The 16857-nt window shown below is 39.8% G+C and overlaps 1 protein-coding gene across 1 annotated transcript in view; it reads right to left on the bottom strand.

Annotated features, from left to right (window-relative positions):
- The window catches only part of stx1b (syntaxin 1B), a 59779-nt gene that overhangs the window by 42194 nt on the left and 728 nt on the right, over positions 1–16857 (bottom strand). The gene's annotated exons all lie outside the window — the stretch shown is intronic.

Here is a 16857-nt window from a genome sequence, read left to right as displayed (position 1 = left end):
CTTTTTAAAATTTATTTTACAACATGAATTCAAACCTTTAATCCTAATCTGTCATATAATCTGTTTTAAATACTATAATTCAGAATAATCAGCTTGTTCCACAGTATTAACTGGTAAACTGGACTGTAGATGAAGAGATGTTGTATTAACATGTTTTGACAGCTTCTGTTCTGTTATCATGTTGTTATAAACAACAGTCACCATGACTGTTATAGCACTACGGTACATTAAGTATAACGCTGTACGTTTTGCAGGCGCAAGCTGATCACAAGCAGCAAAAACACAAGCAGTGGCCGACACAACGCCACACATTCATACTTCCTGTGTAGGCAGGAAGTTAAAAGACAAAATAAGAGAGTCAGTATTATCAATCCACCAAATGACTGATGGAGAAAGAAAGGATATCACATCTATGCATCCGGACACACCAACATGACGTGGAGTTCCCCAAGGCTCAATCCTGGGTCCTCCTGTTTTTTTCATTTTTAATTGTCTAGCATTTCTTTCTCTCATTTTTTAAAAATCTTTTTTATTTCTATGATTTTATGAAGAGCACTTTGAAGTGTATTTGTGTATGAAATGTGCTGTAAAATGCCATTTCTCAGGAAATTTGAATATGAAGTTGTAAAAATGTGGAAAAACATTGAGCTCACTCAGCATGAACCAGTCGTCCCCAAACTAGAAACCCCAGGATATCCACTGACACAACCTAACAACAAATAAAATAAGAGACCATGTGTTTCACTGGCTTTAGAAGCTGCTAAATTCCACCGGCAGCACGCTTGACAAGGCTTCAATAAAGTATTGATCAAGTATTGATGAAGCACACCAATAAGCATCAAGGCTGCACTTCACAATCAGGGCTCCTCCACTGAGTATTGATTGGTGAATGTGGTTATATCTGTGATTTATTTAAAGCTATAAACCTGTTTAGTTTGCATTGTTTAGTGTTTTGGTTTTCTTATAATGTTCTTCATAATGATGTTCTAGATGAGAATATTTGATTAAAGAAGATAAAAGGTTTAAATTTGACACAAACATTTTCCTCCAATGCTGTATAATTAAAATGTTGCTATATTTTCCACAATGCATTTATGTCATATCTACTAAAGTGGGTAAAGTGATTTTATCAGCTTTGACCCTTCATCACCTCCTTCAAAATCCCCAAATATTCATTTAACTTACTACTTAAATCCTCATTTAACTAATTATTCATTTCATTTAAATGCTGAAAAAGCAGCAGACAGAAACAGTGAAGATGAATTAAACTCGAGTGTGTGTCTGTTTCTAACAGAGAGCAAATGGCTAATTAACAAGATGAAGCTGTATTGGTTTATTGACTAACAGGATCTCTGCACACAAAACACACACACACACACACAAAAGACACAGCATATAAAAACACAGCAATACACAAAGATGCACAAAAACACGCCTGTTCTAAACTTGTGGGCTCAGATATATTGATAATTAGTTGATATTTGCATGAATGAAAAATGATAAACAAGTTCAACAACTCCTCTAAAACTGTTACGAGTCACTGTTACCTCGCAATACATTTAAAGATGTCTTTAAGACATTTAAAGATGCCTTTAAGGAAATTTTACCTTGAATTTTTCACTATTTTCTGACATTTCATAGAACGATTGATGACGATATGACATGTGGAGTTCCCCAAGGCTCCATCTTGAGTCCTCTGTTTTTAATTTTTATAATGTTGCATTTCTCTTTTGGTTTTTCTCATTTGAATTGTTTCAAAAACAGTTTCCAAGCTTTTAACTCATATTTTAGTGTTTTATACTGTATTTCCTGTTTTTTTTATGCAATACGCACTTTGAATTGCCTTTGTGTATAAAATTAACTGTACAAATACCTCAAATGTTTGTCAGGAATTATAAACATGAAATGGTGAAAATGTGGAGAAACACTGTATATACCCAGTCCTCCCCTAGTTGTTAAAGTTAAAGAAATGGTTAAAGGTTAAAGAAGAGAATATTTACTTTATTTCAAATCACTGGTTATTACTGTAACCATGACGACACAAAGTAGTAATTTTACCCCAAACCTAACCAGGCTGTTTTTGTGCCTAAACCAAACTAAATCTTAATCATATCATGAAACATTTATTTTTCAGCAGTCGATCCTAAGGATCATCAAAGCATATTTAGTATATTTTAAGGATCTGGGCATATTTTAATGGCTTGTATCAGCTAAATGTAAACGTAAATCCTCCTCAGACTGCTGAAAATTGACATCCTGATTGCCAAAATACACAGATTCACTAGATTCAGACTGTAACTCTTTCCTTCTTAGTGTAGCAAAGCTTCAGCTAGCAGCGTCTCGTGCTCAGCCGCACTGAGCATCACTTTTACCAGTTAAAACGTCACTAATTCGTTCTGTGAGCAGAGTCGGAAGCACCGAGAGGAATCCCGGTCGACAAATCGCTATGTGAGGAAGAACGAGTGTTGCTGCTGGAGCCCGTTACACGAAAACAAGAGCGAGAAAGATGCGTCATGAGATCATTCGTGAGGGAAGAAGCTCCACTCTGTTACACCACCGAACAATCACAGTGTTTTCTGTAGTTCCAACAAATCCAACAGAGTGAGACATCTTCGCTTCAGTTTCAGGAATCAATCAGTTGTCTTGAATCAGAACCTTGTTACTTGTGAAAAGTCATAAAGTTGCATTTGTTATATAAATATCAAATCACACTCAATATGGGTAGATAATCAATAGAAAAGGAATCAAATCAGGGCCAGAAAAACTTGATCAAACATTCCTAATTTTGTTGTAATTAATGCAAGATTTATTGTTCTTGACAGATAAGTGTTATTATTCACGCTACCACTAGAGGTCACTGTCATGACAAAACATAAACATTGTGAAGTGAGTGAACTTCCTGTTGTTTTAGGCTCGGACTCTGTGTTTAAACAGGCCGTCTGTCTCCTGGTTTCTCATTATCACTCCCTTGTCGCTGCATCAACCCAGTCGCCAGAATAAAACGTTGACTATGTACGTTTCAACACGTGTAATACGTATCATATCAACATTTCTACAAACGTAGCATATTAACATTTCTACCCGTTGAATAATGATGTTTTATGATGTGACAACGCTGTGGTTCAGGTCTGGTTAGGTTTAGGCACAAAGAGCACTCGGTCAGGGTTAGGGGAAAGATCATGGTTTGGGTTAAAATAAAAATAAAAATAAAATAAAACCAGCTGATGTCTCACTAAGAAAAGCCGGTTTTCTCGCCAGAAAAACGGCTGCAAATGTCCTGACGTCTCGTTAAAACACCAAGAAACCAACAAAGAAACCAAGAAACTTACTAACCATCCACCTGCTCCTCCTCCTCCTATATAGGAAACATCAACTCATGTAGATCACATGTGAACAACGTCACTTTAGAAATGTTAATATGCTTCGTATTTCACTGTTGTTGAAACGTAGATATTCAACATTTCTGTGGTTTGCAGAAATGTACAGTAACAACATTTTATTCTGGCGAGCAGGCTGGCTGCATTCAGGCCTGGATGAAGTCAGGTGATGAAGATAAATGACTCACTTCCTGTCTACCTGCTCTGCCTCTCTCTCTCTCTCTCTCTCTCTGTCCGTCTCTCGTGTTGAAACGTGTGCGTAAAGTGTTAATGTTCATTCATCTGAGCCTCTAAACAGGCCTCACCTCGCTAACTGGGTCACCTGATTTCCACTCCATTAACTCATTCATCCTCTGCTCCTCTTCGCTCTTCTTTCATTTCTCTGGCCTCCATCTGTCTGTAGAACAAAGATGAACTCGGCATCCAACTTGGCATCTGTTTTATTATAAAAGAGGTTTTGAAAAAAAACACGCAAGCTGCTCTCAGATGCAACAAAGAACAAGCTTCGGCCAAAGAAGAGCGGGAACTGGTTTTATTTATTTATGTTTGAAATGACGTCAACGTCAACATCTGTCAAATCCTTCATTAAATCTTTCTAAATTAAATTTTATATTTGCAAGTAACTAAAGGTTAAACAACTAAACTCAAAATTTAAATATCAAAAATATATTATTATTGTTGTTGTCAAAAATATGGTGATGAAATGTTCTAAGATAAAGTCACTTGTGTTTAATATGATTTAATATTATTTAAATTATTATCATGGATTATTATTATTATTATTATTATTATTATTATTATTATTATTATTGTTGTTGTTATGATTTTATTATTGGAGGTTTTTTTAACCTTAGAACATTTTAAGACTCTGTTGGATGTTTTATGTCGTGAACGCTCCTGTTTTTCTTCCTGTATTTGTATTATTATTCTTTTTCTTTGAGTTCTTTTTGTATTTGATGTCATTTGTCTTGTGTTTGTGTTGTATTTATGTTTGGTATAAGATTATTGGTTTTACACTTTTTACACTTTTGTTATACGACTTGTTTTTGTTGTGTATTTGCAGAGTAAATTAAAGTTATTTATCTACATTATTATTGAAAACATTTGATTTCTATTGGAAGCAGATTTTTTTTTCTTTTTAAGAATCTGTTATAAAACAACACAAAATAATTTAGAATATGGAGATTATAAAATGTTTTTTTAATCTAATTTGTGTTTTCAGTTTGGTGGAGAAAGCAGCAAGTGACCAAATGTCCTTCAGGATCAATTTACCGTGTTCCTGAAACATTCAGTCGTCCTGATTCCACTTCCTGTTTCCCCAGAGAGAGCGAACATGTTACTGAGTGTGTGCGTGTGTGTTTTCAGGCTGCACATGACAGTGACCCAAATCTGAGTTTTCTATATGACACAGATTGCATTTGGCTTAAAGAAAGAAGTGAATCTGACGTTAAAATTATAATTTCATCAGGGTTTTTTTTTTTTGCATAAACTCTGATCTGATTTGGTGCGTTGTGACCTCAGAGGTGCGTTGTGACCTCAGAGGTGCAGTGTGACCTCAGAGGTGCAGTGTGACCTCAGAGGTGCAGTGTGACCTCAGAGGTGCAGTGTGACCTCATTGTGCATATATGGGAATTCATGCAGTGATCTGCCCTCTTTTTCAGCCAATAGGAGAGCTGCTGCTTCACTGTGTTTGATCATTTTAACTGCAATGTGTTTATGTTCTGAAGTAACATTTTGCACAAAAAATGTCTAACTGGAAATTTCCAGCAGTAAATTTTAATTAAACCGTCCTTTGTTGTCAAACTCAACATGTTTTTCTCTCCCTCACTTTTTTCTGTGAAATGGTTATAAATATATACGGTCCAAGTCACTCGTAACAAGAGTCCTAAGTCGTTCATTATAAGTCCAAGTCAAGTCTCAAGCAAGTTTAAATAAATCCAAATCAAAGTCATTTAAAAGTCCAGTCATACAAAGCTAATCATCTGAAACACGTCCAATTCAGTTAAAATCTGAGTCAAGTCTCGATTCAATCAGAAACAAATCCAGGTCCCGTCTCAGTTCCTTTGAAAACAAATCCAAAGACTAATTCAAGTCTCAGGTGATTCATAATAAGTCAAGTCTTGAGTAATTGAAGGCATCCAAGTCTAATGAGTACTTTCACTTTAATTAAATTTGAACGCAGTATTTTTTCTTGTAATGACGTGTTTTTATATTGAGGTATCTTAATTTAAAATTAGTACTTCGTCCACCAGTCGTGTTGTTTCATTTCCTTCACAGTCGTGTTTTTCCTTGAACTCTGAGTATGAGGTAACGGTAGCACACAGCTTGGCTTCCTGTCAGACATGAGCTGCAGGAACCTATTTAAAGGAAGGACGTACTCCGAGGCTGAGGGAAGTCAGGCACAGTTAGTGCTTCTTGGTTCAGCCATCTTCTAACCTTTTAATGCCTTAATTCAATTCAATAACTGTCTGTAATGACTTTGGCTCAGGACTATTTATGCTGCACTTCTTCCTCTGGATCTGATACAGAACAGTAGAGAAGCAGAGGTTTCAAACCCAAACATTCACCTGTTTATCTACTCAGTGTTTGTTTCTCTGGATGAGAGCAATGCAAGCAAAAAGAGTCTCTGTGATGCAAAATATATGTGAAATTACATTAAGTAGTACAGCTGCACCTGTTGAGAATGGGCTGATTGTTTGGCCTCCTCCATATAAAAATGAATACAGTTGAATCAAGGTGTGAATGAGTATAAACCGACAACATGAAATGTTCTATTATACACAGATGTTAAGTGCTGTAATAGTAAATCTTTTCTCATTTCAAGTATGAATGAAGGCTGCATTTCAAAATAAAACACATAACAGAGAGCTTTTGAAAAAAAAATGTGCATCCTAAAATAAAGTGGATCGATCAGATTGTTTATTTGGATATAGTTGCTCAGAAGATTTGAGCTTATATGAGACAAACCGGTTTTGAACCGCCGAAGGGAAGTAGCTTGATTAAAAGCTGTGTTTTCTCTTTTTAGAGCACGCCACTCGCTGTACAGCTCTGATCATGATTCTATAATTATGAAGTACAAAACAACTCATGCAGGGCTTTTAGGGTTTAATCAACACTCACGCTCAATATTTTCAGTAGTTTTGTCGTTATTTGACTGTTACGTACGTCATTTAGCCATTTCCAGTTCGGCCGTATGCAATTTGAAAAACTACATAAAGGACTTTTACTTGTAATGGAGTATTTTTACGTTGCTGTATTGGCACATTTTACTGCAGTAAAGGATGTGAATACGTCTTCCATCTCTTTAGATAAGTGACAAATAATAAATTAAACTGAAAGTAACAATGGAAACTGATGTTTTACCTTTTACCACTGCGGTTTTAGCTAATAAAATTATTTCTGCCTGGACACTAAGTTTTTCACCAAAACCTTCTTTAATAACCATTTTCTGACCTATTAAAACAGTTTAGCTAAATATCAAAAGTGTTGATTAAAACTGCAAATTTTGTATTTCTCAAAAAACATTCTGGTGTCTTAAAAGACTACAAACATGTCCGCCTCACATTCTGTCAAGTCCATCATTCAAGATCATTAAAACAAATGTAATGCTGTTTAATAAGGAGATGAGATGATTAAGTGAATCTTTTCCATCCCGACATGACGGACGTGACTCAGACGATGACGGCGGGCTTGTTTTCCCATCAGACCTGTGACATCAGCATGACATCACCACCGCACCTGTCACTCTGCGACCGCACTGAAACCGAGACGAGGACAAATCTGATTAACCCGCTGAAAAACCCACCTCGCTTTCCCAGTACCTGTCAGACGGGACAAGCTGTTATCTGACTGGTTGAGCTCATCAATTAATATCTTGGCGTTGAATGACAGGAAATAAATCAGCATCAGAGGTTCAGTGGATAAGAAGAGGAGGAGGAGGAGGATGTTTGCTGCTCTTACGAGGGTGCTCGCTGAGCTGTGGTGGGGGGAGGGGCATATCTATAATACATGAGGACACACAGACACACACACACACACACACACACACACACACACACACACACACACGAGGCGAGTGACGATTTCAGGGCCATTAAATGGAGATGCTGCTATAAATCACATGACCAGCCTCCTACTGGCCAATCTGCCCACACACACAGATATAACACACACACACATAAAACACACCCACACACACACATATATAACACACACACACACACACACAGGATTGTCTTCAGTCAGCAGATATTGTCCAATATTACGTAGGAGGTGTGTGTGTGTGTTCTTATATTTCTGTCTTTATGAGGACCTGTTGTTAGCGGGGACATTGTGCGTTTTGGGGACATTTTTGTTACGTGAGAACATTTCTGGAAAACAACATGACAACATTTGTGAGGACATTTCCAAAAAGCAAGGACAAATTTGGAAAGGTTAGGACATTTTGAGAAAGTGAGGACATTTTGGAAAGTGAGACCATTTTTCACATTTTTTAATTTGGGGACATTTTGGTAAAAGGTGAGGGTATTTTGGTGAAAGTGACAACGTTTTTGAAAAGCAACATCATATTTGTAAAGCAAAGACATTTTGGAAATTAAAGATATTTTTCAAAGCTGAGGACATTTTGGGAAAGTAAGGACATGTTTGTGTTTTGGAATTTGAGGAAAATTTGAAACATGGAAATTTGGGAATGTGAGGATATTTTTGGAATGCAAAGCAAATTTTCACAACTGGGGGACAGTTTTTGGACAGTGAAGATATTTCTTTAAAGTGGAGACATCTTTCAAAATGTAGGACATTTTGAAAGCTCTCAGAATGTGGACTGTTGGGACGTGAGGACATTTTTAGTAACTATAACGTGGTATTATTCATTATTCATGTCTTATAGCTGTGTTGCAACGCAAACATCTAATCAGCCAATAACTTGGCAGCAACTCAATGCATTTAGGCTTGTAGACATAGTCAAGACAATCTGCTGAAGTTCAAACCAAGCATCAGAATGGGGGAGAAAGGTGATTTTGAATGTGGCATGGTTGTTGGTGCCAGACAGGCTGGTCTGAGTATTTCAGAAACTGCTGATCTACTGGGATTTTAACGCACAACCATCTCTAGAGTTTACAGAGAATGGTCCAGAAAAGAGAAAATATCCAGCAAAAATGCCTTGTTGATGGCCGAGGTCAGAGGATAACGGCAACAGTAACTCAAATAACCACTCATTACAACCAACTTATGCAGAAGAGCATCTCTGAACGCACAACGCGTGGAACCTTGAAGCAGATGGACTACAGCAGAAGAGGACCACACCAGGCGCCACTTCTGTCAGCTAAGAACAGGAAACTGAAGCTACAGTTCACATGGAGTCACCAAAATTGGACAATAGAAGATTGGAAAAACGTTTTTCTGGTTTGATGAGTCTCGATTTCTGCTGCGACATTCAGTTTGTCGGGTCCGACTTTGGTGTAAACAACATGAAAGCCTGGATCCGTCCTGCCTTGTATCAATGGTTCAGGGCTGCTGCTGCTGCTGGTGGTTTAGTGGTGTGGGGGATGTTTTCTTGGCAAACTTTGGGCCTGTTAGTACCTATTGAGCATCATTTTAACGCCGCAGCCTACCAGAGTATTGTTGCTGACCATGTCCATCCCTTTATAACCACATTATACCCATCTTCTAATGGCTGCTTCCAGCAGAATAAGGCACCATGTCACAAAGCTCAAATCATCTCAAACTGGTTTCTTGGTCTGTTGAAACTACGTGATGTTATCATGTCAATATGGACCAAAATCTCGGAGGAATGTTTCCAGGACCTTGTTGAATCTTTGCCACAAAGAATTAAGGCAGTTCTGAGGGCAAAAGGAGGTCTATATATTGTCTGGTCCCCACTGCTTCAAAGACTGGTTTGAGGGTGAAGACTTCAGGGTTTTAGGGTTTAGGTAAAAATTGTTTTTTTGGTTTCTTTGGGACTCAGGCGTGTATTCTAACCATGAGAGTCCTCACAAGAACAGAAATACAAACGTGTGTTTGTGTGTGTGTGGACTAATAGGACGAGGAAGTGGTTAATCTAATCTGACCACAATCGAATCTAAATCAACTGTATCTCACTTCTGGCAGAGTGAAAGCATGTGAGCCAGACTGAAAACCATCAACCAGAAACATGTTGAGGTTTAAACAGCAGCTGCAGAAACACCACACAGTGGATTTAAAGGAAACAGGGATATAAAACATCCTAATGAAGCTGAAGCAGATGCAGAACACGAGAGAATATATCAGTAGAGAATAACGTCAGGATGTGAAAGTGACCTCATGTGTGCCAGCAGTAATGGAGGGTTTGCCCTTGTCTTGGCTGAAGGATGGCCACAGGCACACACACACACTACAGACCTTCAGACTGATGAGCTAGCTATCATTAGCATTCAGCCTGTAGCCAGAAACATATTTTCAAAGTGAACACCAAAAGTTAATTTTATATTCTGTCATTTAAATGTAAAGATGTTTAAACAGTACAAATATAGTCTGACGTCATAACACTGTTCATTTAGTCCTGATGTGTCCAAACATCAACGAGGGAAAGTCAAAGATCTGCAGGTGATTCACTGAAGGAGAACTGAACAGCGAGTGGGTGGAGACTTGGTTTGGGACCCTGGTTTACTCTGTTCATCTTATTTTCTGTCAGAAAACATCCTGAACTTTCTGTGAGAGTCACAAGCTGCGTCCCAAATCCAGACTGCACACTCAGTCTCAGCAGGTTTTTGAGGCTTTTGTGTGTTCACACTAAAAAAACTGACAAGATAAAGTATTTTCAAAGCCGTCACACATGACAAAACACATGCTGTGTCCCAAATACTGCTTTCTAATTCTATACACTATGTACCAGCACTATGTACTACTGATCACAGTACAGTGTTATTGCAGACTGAGAGCATGAACAAAGAATAATAACAGTGGAGACAAAATCCATTAATATGAACTATATTTACGACATCACTAATGCTCAGAATCTTATATTCCTTGAACACTCACATTTGTCATTTTACCTTTTTTTTGATGACTCATGTCTTGCTAACAAGAAAATAGTAAACATGGCAACTGCAAAGTTAGGGACTCAGCACAGGATGCTAACAGAAGCTAACAGGAGCTAACATGGTGGACAAAAAATATTAACTTACTAATAATTAATCATCTTTTTCCAGGGTTTCAGATAGTTTAGTTTAAATGCTCAACAGTAATATAAAGTTTATAGAAATGGTGGTAAACTGGCTAAAACACTGAGATATTGCTTTCTGCTTTAGTGTGAAGAACAAAATATTTCAACCAAAAAAAAACAACAAAGAAGAAAGAAAAAGCTCAGTGCAACTTTAATTTTAAAAAGTCAAACTGCACCAGCTTGGAGTAACTTTAATTTGAAAGTGTTAGACAGCAGGAAGTGTCAGACCGCTGCTGTCAAGGTGCCCTTGAGCAAGTCACTACTGAGTGGGACGAGATGACAGCAGCAGGTGTGTGTGTGTGTGTGTGTGTGTGTGAGAGAGAGTACAGGTATTCCTGATATTATGGGGACATAAATCTGTTCACACATTGTGGGGACTCGCTTCCCTTCTGGGGACAAAACTCAAGTCCCCGTAATGTAAATCATTATTTTTAGATTGAAGACTCTGTTTAACCTGATAAACGACACTTTAGCCTTGGTAGCATTATTTTCACTCATTCTGACTTTTTGGTTGTAAAATAGAAAGAGTCACGTTTTTCAGCTCGTGCACAAAAATGGAGGTGCCTGGTAAGAGGCTGAGGTAAGTCTCCAGGAAATTAATGTAAGTCAGTGTGATGTCCTCTGAAGTATGTGTGTGTGTGTGTGTGTGTGTGTGTGTGTGTGTGTGTGTTCTGGGTAAACAAACACTAAACCAAACACACACCCACCTGGTGCTTCCAGGAGGACAAAACAAACCACACCGGCTGTCAGGCACAAACACACACACCCTATTCTATTCTATTCTATTCTATTCTATTCTATTATGCATTCGTTTGCATTGCGGTGACAGCGTCTTCTAGCGACCGTAGTAATTATGACGGTACCAAAATGAGGTAATCAGGTGACATTATTTTAGAGCGACAAAGTCCACGTAGGTCGCAGCGGATGAACAGGTCAACAAAACGTCAGACTGTAAAGGATCCAAACCAACAATGAACAAGTATTGTGTGTGTGTTGGAAGCCTGATAGATCTTACTCCTCTATCTAGATCTATTCGTGAGGACCAGTTTAACTTTTAGAACTTTGACGGACATTTTTACATTGTGAGGACATTTTGGTTGGTCTTCACTTTGGGACAGACCGTCAACAGGCAGGTTGAGGGTTCAGACTTGGTTTTAAAGTTACGGTTGGTGTTTGTATTTGGTTGTGATGGTTGAGGTTGGTATCAGTGTCAGTGAAAGTCCTCACAAATATAGACAAGCTTGCAGTGACACATGGCTTTTTAAAAAAAATCATCCATCAAGAGTGAATGATGTCCCTGCTTACCCCTTTGCCCTCCCTCACAGCCTTCTGTTTTAATCAATAAGATTGGAATTGGATATGGTGCCACACACACACACACACACACAGTTTATCACCCGGCAGTCTTCTCCCTCTCTTTCTATTTTGTCTCTCCATTTGCAAAATAAAAAATATACGACTGCAATTAAAGGTTATTTCCTCAATTAATTGATTAATTATTCGGTCAATAAAATGTCAGAAAACAGAGAAGAATATTCACCACAGTTTCCTAGAATTTAACAACAGTCCAAAACACAATAACACTCAGTTAACTGGCACATAAAAAGCAGTAAATTCTCACAAATGAGACGCTGTAACCAGCTAACTGAAACAATTAATCGATTAACTAAATGATTGCTAGAAAAATAGATTATTTTTTTCTGTCATCGACTAATCGTTGCAGCTCTAACTTTTTAAAAATAATGTTTACTAAGAACAGACAACACAGATCACCAACACTGGTAAATATTCACATGTGAGCTGCTAACAGAGAATTTTTGGCATTTTTGTGTTAAAATTGTTGTGAAATAATCGATTATTAAGGCTGTAACTAACAATTATTTTCGTTATTTTCTCAATTAGTTGATGGATTAACGGTCCAAAACCTTCAAACATCCAGTTTACAGCAGACTGTCACATTTGAGAAGCTAAAACCAGAAAATTTGGGGCATTTTTGCTTGAAATGTGCTGAATAATTTTCAGGTAATGGATTCATCGTTGCAGCTCTTCCACATTTATGTAAACTTTTCAACCAAAAAGAATCACAGAGCCTCCGTTATTCGTGACAAGAATCAGAAAATAAATGAGATTTCTGTTTTTTCTGATCCAATTTTTTCAAAAAAATTATGAAAATCAGATTTACAGACAGACCTGAACTCACTCGTGTTGCATTTAAAGACTAAAGATAGAGATTTTGCACTAATAATCATGTTAAAGGAGCATTTCTGAGTATTATTTGCAGCCTGCAGTGTCACCGTAGTGTTAATAATACGACTCCACACACACTCACAGCGTTCGATCAGACTCGTGTGCAGTCGGAGCTGCTCGGCGGTGAAGCAGCAGCAGCAGCGATGAGGAGGAGGAGGAGGAGGAGGAGGAGGTGGAGGAGGAGGAGGAGGCAGCGTCACTGTGATGTGGACGATTACATAAAAATATAATTATTACTACCGAGCTGCCGCCGCCGCCACCGCATGATACAGCAGCATCTGTTACCGGCAGGATTACATGAGCGAGACGTTCTCCAGGCCGGATTTCACTCCTCCATCCAACATGGTGGACGGGAGGATGGATTCATTCATGACCAGAAAATAAAAAATAAAAAAAAAAGAGAGAAGAGGATGCTCTTCATGCTCTGGTTTCTGTTTCACACTGAGGAAAGACAGAATAAATGTCTGCAGAGGAGGAAGAGATGAGAGAGGAAGGATAGAAAAATGGGATGAAAGGATGAAGGATGGGAAGTGGGAAAATGGAAGTAGAAGGATTGAGGAGAGGAAACTGAAATAAGAGATGAAATAAAGGATGGGGAAAAGGGGAGAAAAAGGAGAGGGAGAGGATGGATGGAGGGTGGGGAGAAGGAGGAAATGAAGGGATAGAAGACGGAGACAAGAAGTGATGGGTGGACGAGAGAAACGTGAAGCAGTGATGGCGGAATGGAAGGTGGATGGATGGAGGGATGATAGAGGAAATAAGATGAAAAAGAGGAAAATAGAAGGAAGTGGACGAGGAAACGATGGTGGAACGATGGAGATATGGAGGAAAAGAAGTGGTGAAAGGATGGATGGATGGAAGGAGGGAAGTAGTCAAGTTTCCATCCAAATGTTGCTCAAATTTCAACCAAATTTCCAGAGAATTGTGTGAATATCAGCAGATAAACTGATCCTCCAGTCGCTGCCGTTAAACCATCGCAGAAGAAGAAGAAACAACGAGATGACGTCATTAAAAGAGTCAAACGATGGAAAACATGATGGAAATATGACGTTTCTGTTAGTCTCATGTATTGATGTGAGGAAGGTTACAGTCTCCTCATCATCATCGCTCCACACAGATCTGATGTTTTCAGCTCCTCAGTGACGTTTAGGTCACATGATTCACGCACGTCGTCATTTATTCACTCAGTCTGTTCGCAACAGTTCAACTACTTTTATTCAGACGACAGAAAACTCTTTAAATATATTTACACTTTTTTTTTCAAATTTCAGATGTTTCCACTCAAAATTTGAAAATGGATGGATGGATGGATGGATGGATGGATGGATGTATGATGGATGGATGGATAGATGGATGGATGGATGGATGGATGGATAGATGGATGGATGGATGGATGGATGGATGATGGATGGATGGATAGATGATGGATGGATGGATGGATGGATAGATGATGGATGGATGGATGGATGGATGGATGATGGATGGATGGATGTATGATGGATGGATGGATGTATGATGGATGGATGGATGGATAGATGATGGATGGATGGATGGATAGATGGATGGATGGATGGATGGATAGATGATGGATGGATGGATGGATGGATGGATGGATAGATGGATGGATGGACGGATGGATGGATAGATGATGGATGGATGGATGTATGATGGATGGATGGATAGATGATGGATGGATGGATGGATGGATGGATGGATGGATAGATGGATGGATGGATGGATGGATGGATAGATGATGGATGGATGGATGGATGGATGGATGGAAGAATGGATGGATGGATGGATGGATGGATGATAGATGATGGATGGATGGATGGATGGATGGATGGATGGATGGATGATGGATGGATGGATGGATGGATGATGGATGGATGGATGGATGGATGGATGGATAGATGATAGATGATGGATGGATGGATGGATGGATGGATGGATGGATGGATGATGGATGGATGGATGGATGGATGATGGATGGATGGATGGATGGATGGAAGAATGGATGGATGGATGGATGGATGATGGATGGATGGATGGATGGATGGATGGATGGATGGATGGATGGATGGAAGAAGGAGGAGGAAAGAAGAGATAAAGATGGAGGAATGTATGATGGAAGTATGGAGGGATGGGAAGAAGAAATATAAGAGAACATGGGAAACACTGATGATGGAAAGGATATTGGAGGGATGAAGGATGGGGTGATGGTAGGATGATGGAGGGATGTAAAAAGAGGGCAGGCAGCTGAAATAAGAGATAGAATTAGAAAAATGAGGCAGTGGAGATGGAAGGATGAAAGGATGCATAGATGGGGGGAAAAATAGAAGTGAAGAATAGGAAACAGTGATGATGGAGGGATATATGGATGGAGGAAAGAGGGAAACTGAAATAAGAAGATGGAAGAAAGACAAGAAAAGTGAAATAAAGGATGGAGATAGAAGAGAAAAAAGGCAGTGAAGAGGGATTGATGGATGGGTAAAAGGAGAAAAAGGATAAAGGGGAGGAAGGGAGGAATGATGGAGGGATGAGGATGACAAGAAGAAGAGGATGATGAAAGGATGAAGATATTTGGGGTGAAAGGAGGAAGGGCATTGAGGATGGGATGATGGACGGATGAGGATGGCAAAAAAGAGAAAGGAAACAAGATGGGAGGAAAGTTGAAATAAGATGAAAAAGGAGGGATGGAAACAAAAAGTGATGAAAGGAAGGATGGATGGATGAAGAATGGAGGACAGGTGCAGGAAAAAAGGATAAAGAGTGATGGAAGGAGGGATGGAGACATGAAGCGATGATAAAAGGGGGGAGGAAGTGATGGAGGAAAAAGGTGTAAAGATGGAAATAAGAAGAGAGGGATGGATGGAGATATGGAGGGATGGCGAGGGAGGAAGGAGTGGAGGATGGAGGGATGGCGGGATGACGGAGGGGTGGAGAAGGAGGAGAAGAAGGAGTAAAGATGGATGGACAGCAGTGCGGTAAACTCCCGGCGCTGCTGAGCCTGTCACTTTTTTTAATGCAAATTAGCTGCACACACACACACACACACACCATTCAACTGCTGAATTATTGATCAGGTATTGATCAGCTTCTGACCAACCCCCAAAATATATCTGTAACACACACAGACAGACAGACACACACACACACACACACACACACACACACACACGCACACACACACACACACACACACTGAGGAAACAGCTGCAAAAAAAACCAATTAAATAAAAATAAAACAAGAAATGATATATTAAATATGAATATTAGATTAATAGATTTGTTTATTGATTGATATATTGATATATTGATGTATTAATAGACACAGTGTTTCAGGTTGTATCAGATGTTCTCAGTTCGTCTCTCCCTGACGCGAACCCGGTTGAACCCGGGTGGTGGCGGCGGCGGAGGCGCGTGGGGTTGCTGCAGAGTTTGAGCAGCTGATGTGACCCTCCCCTCCTCCCCCCCCCAAAAATCCCCCCCCCTCCCCCCCCTCCCCCCCTCCCCCCCCCCCTCCACCCATCCCAAAAAATCCCACCACAACCCGCCCAGTATCAGCTGTTCGCTCGAAGACATAAAGAAGCAGCGCCGCATCGCTCCGCATACCGCACGCGTAAAACCTCCAGTCTCACCCGGTGCAGAGCCACAGTCATAAAATGGGTGAGGCTTTGGTACAATGAAGGGACCCCCGCCCTCCTCCCCCCCCAACTCCCCCTCCTCCCTCCACTATCACCCACTCAGGAGGCGGAGGAGCGGCAGGAAACGCGGAAAAGGAGCAGATAAAGCTGCATCCTGATTCATCCATCCAGCCGCGTATCGATCCTCTCTCCGCCTGATCGGGACTGATGCTCCCACATTCACGCGGCTCTCTATCAGGGAGGAGGCGCGCGCTGGCTGCAGGATGCGGCCTTGGAAAAAAAAAAATCACTGCATTTAGGTCCGCGGCTCATTTCAGTGTCAGCTCTCCTCCTCCTCCTCCTCCTCCTCCTCCTCCTCTCCATCAGGTCATCCAGGCACGCATGC

This window comes from Thunnus maccoyii, chromosome 18, assembly GCF_910596095.1.
Source record: "Thunnus maccoyii chromosome 18, fThuMac1.1, whole genome shotgun sequence".
NCBI lineage: Eukaryota > Metazoa > Chordata > Actinopteri > Scombriformes > Scombridae > Thunnus > Thunnus maccoyii.
This window is presented reverse-complemented; position numbering and strand designations above follow the sequence as displayed.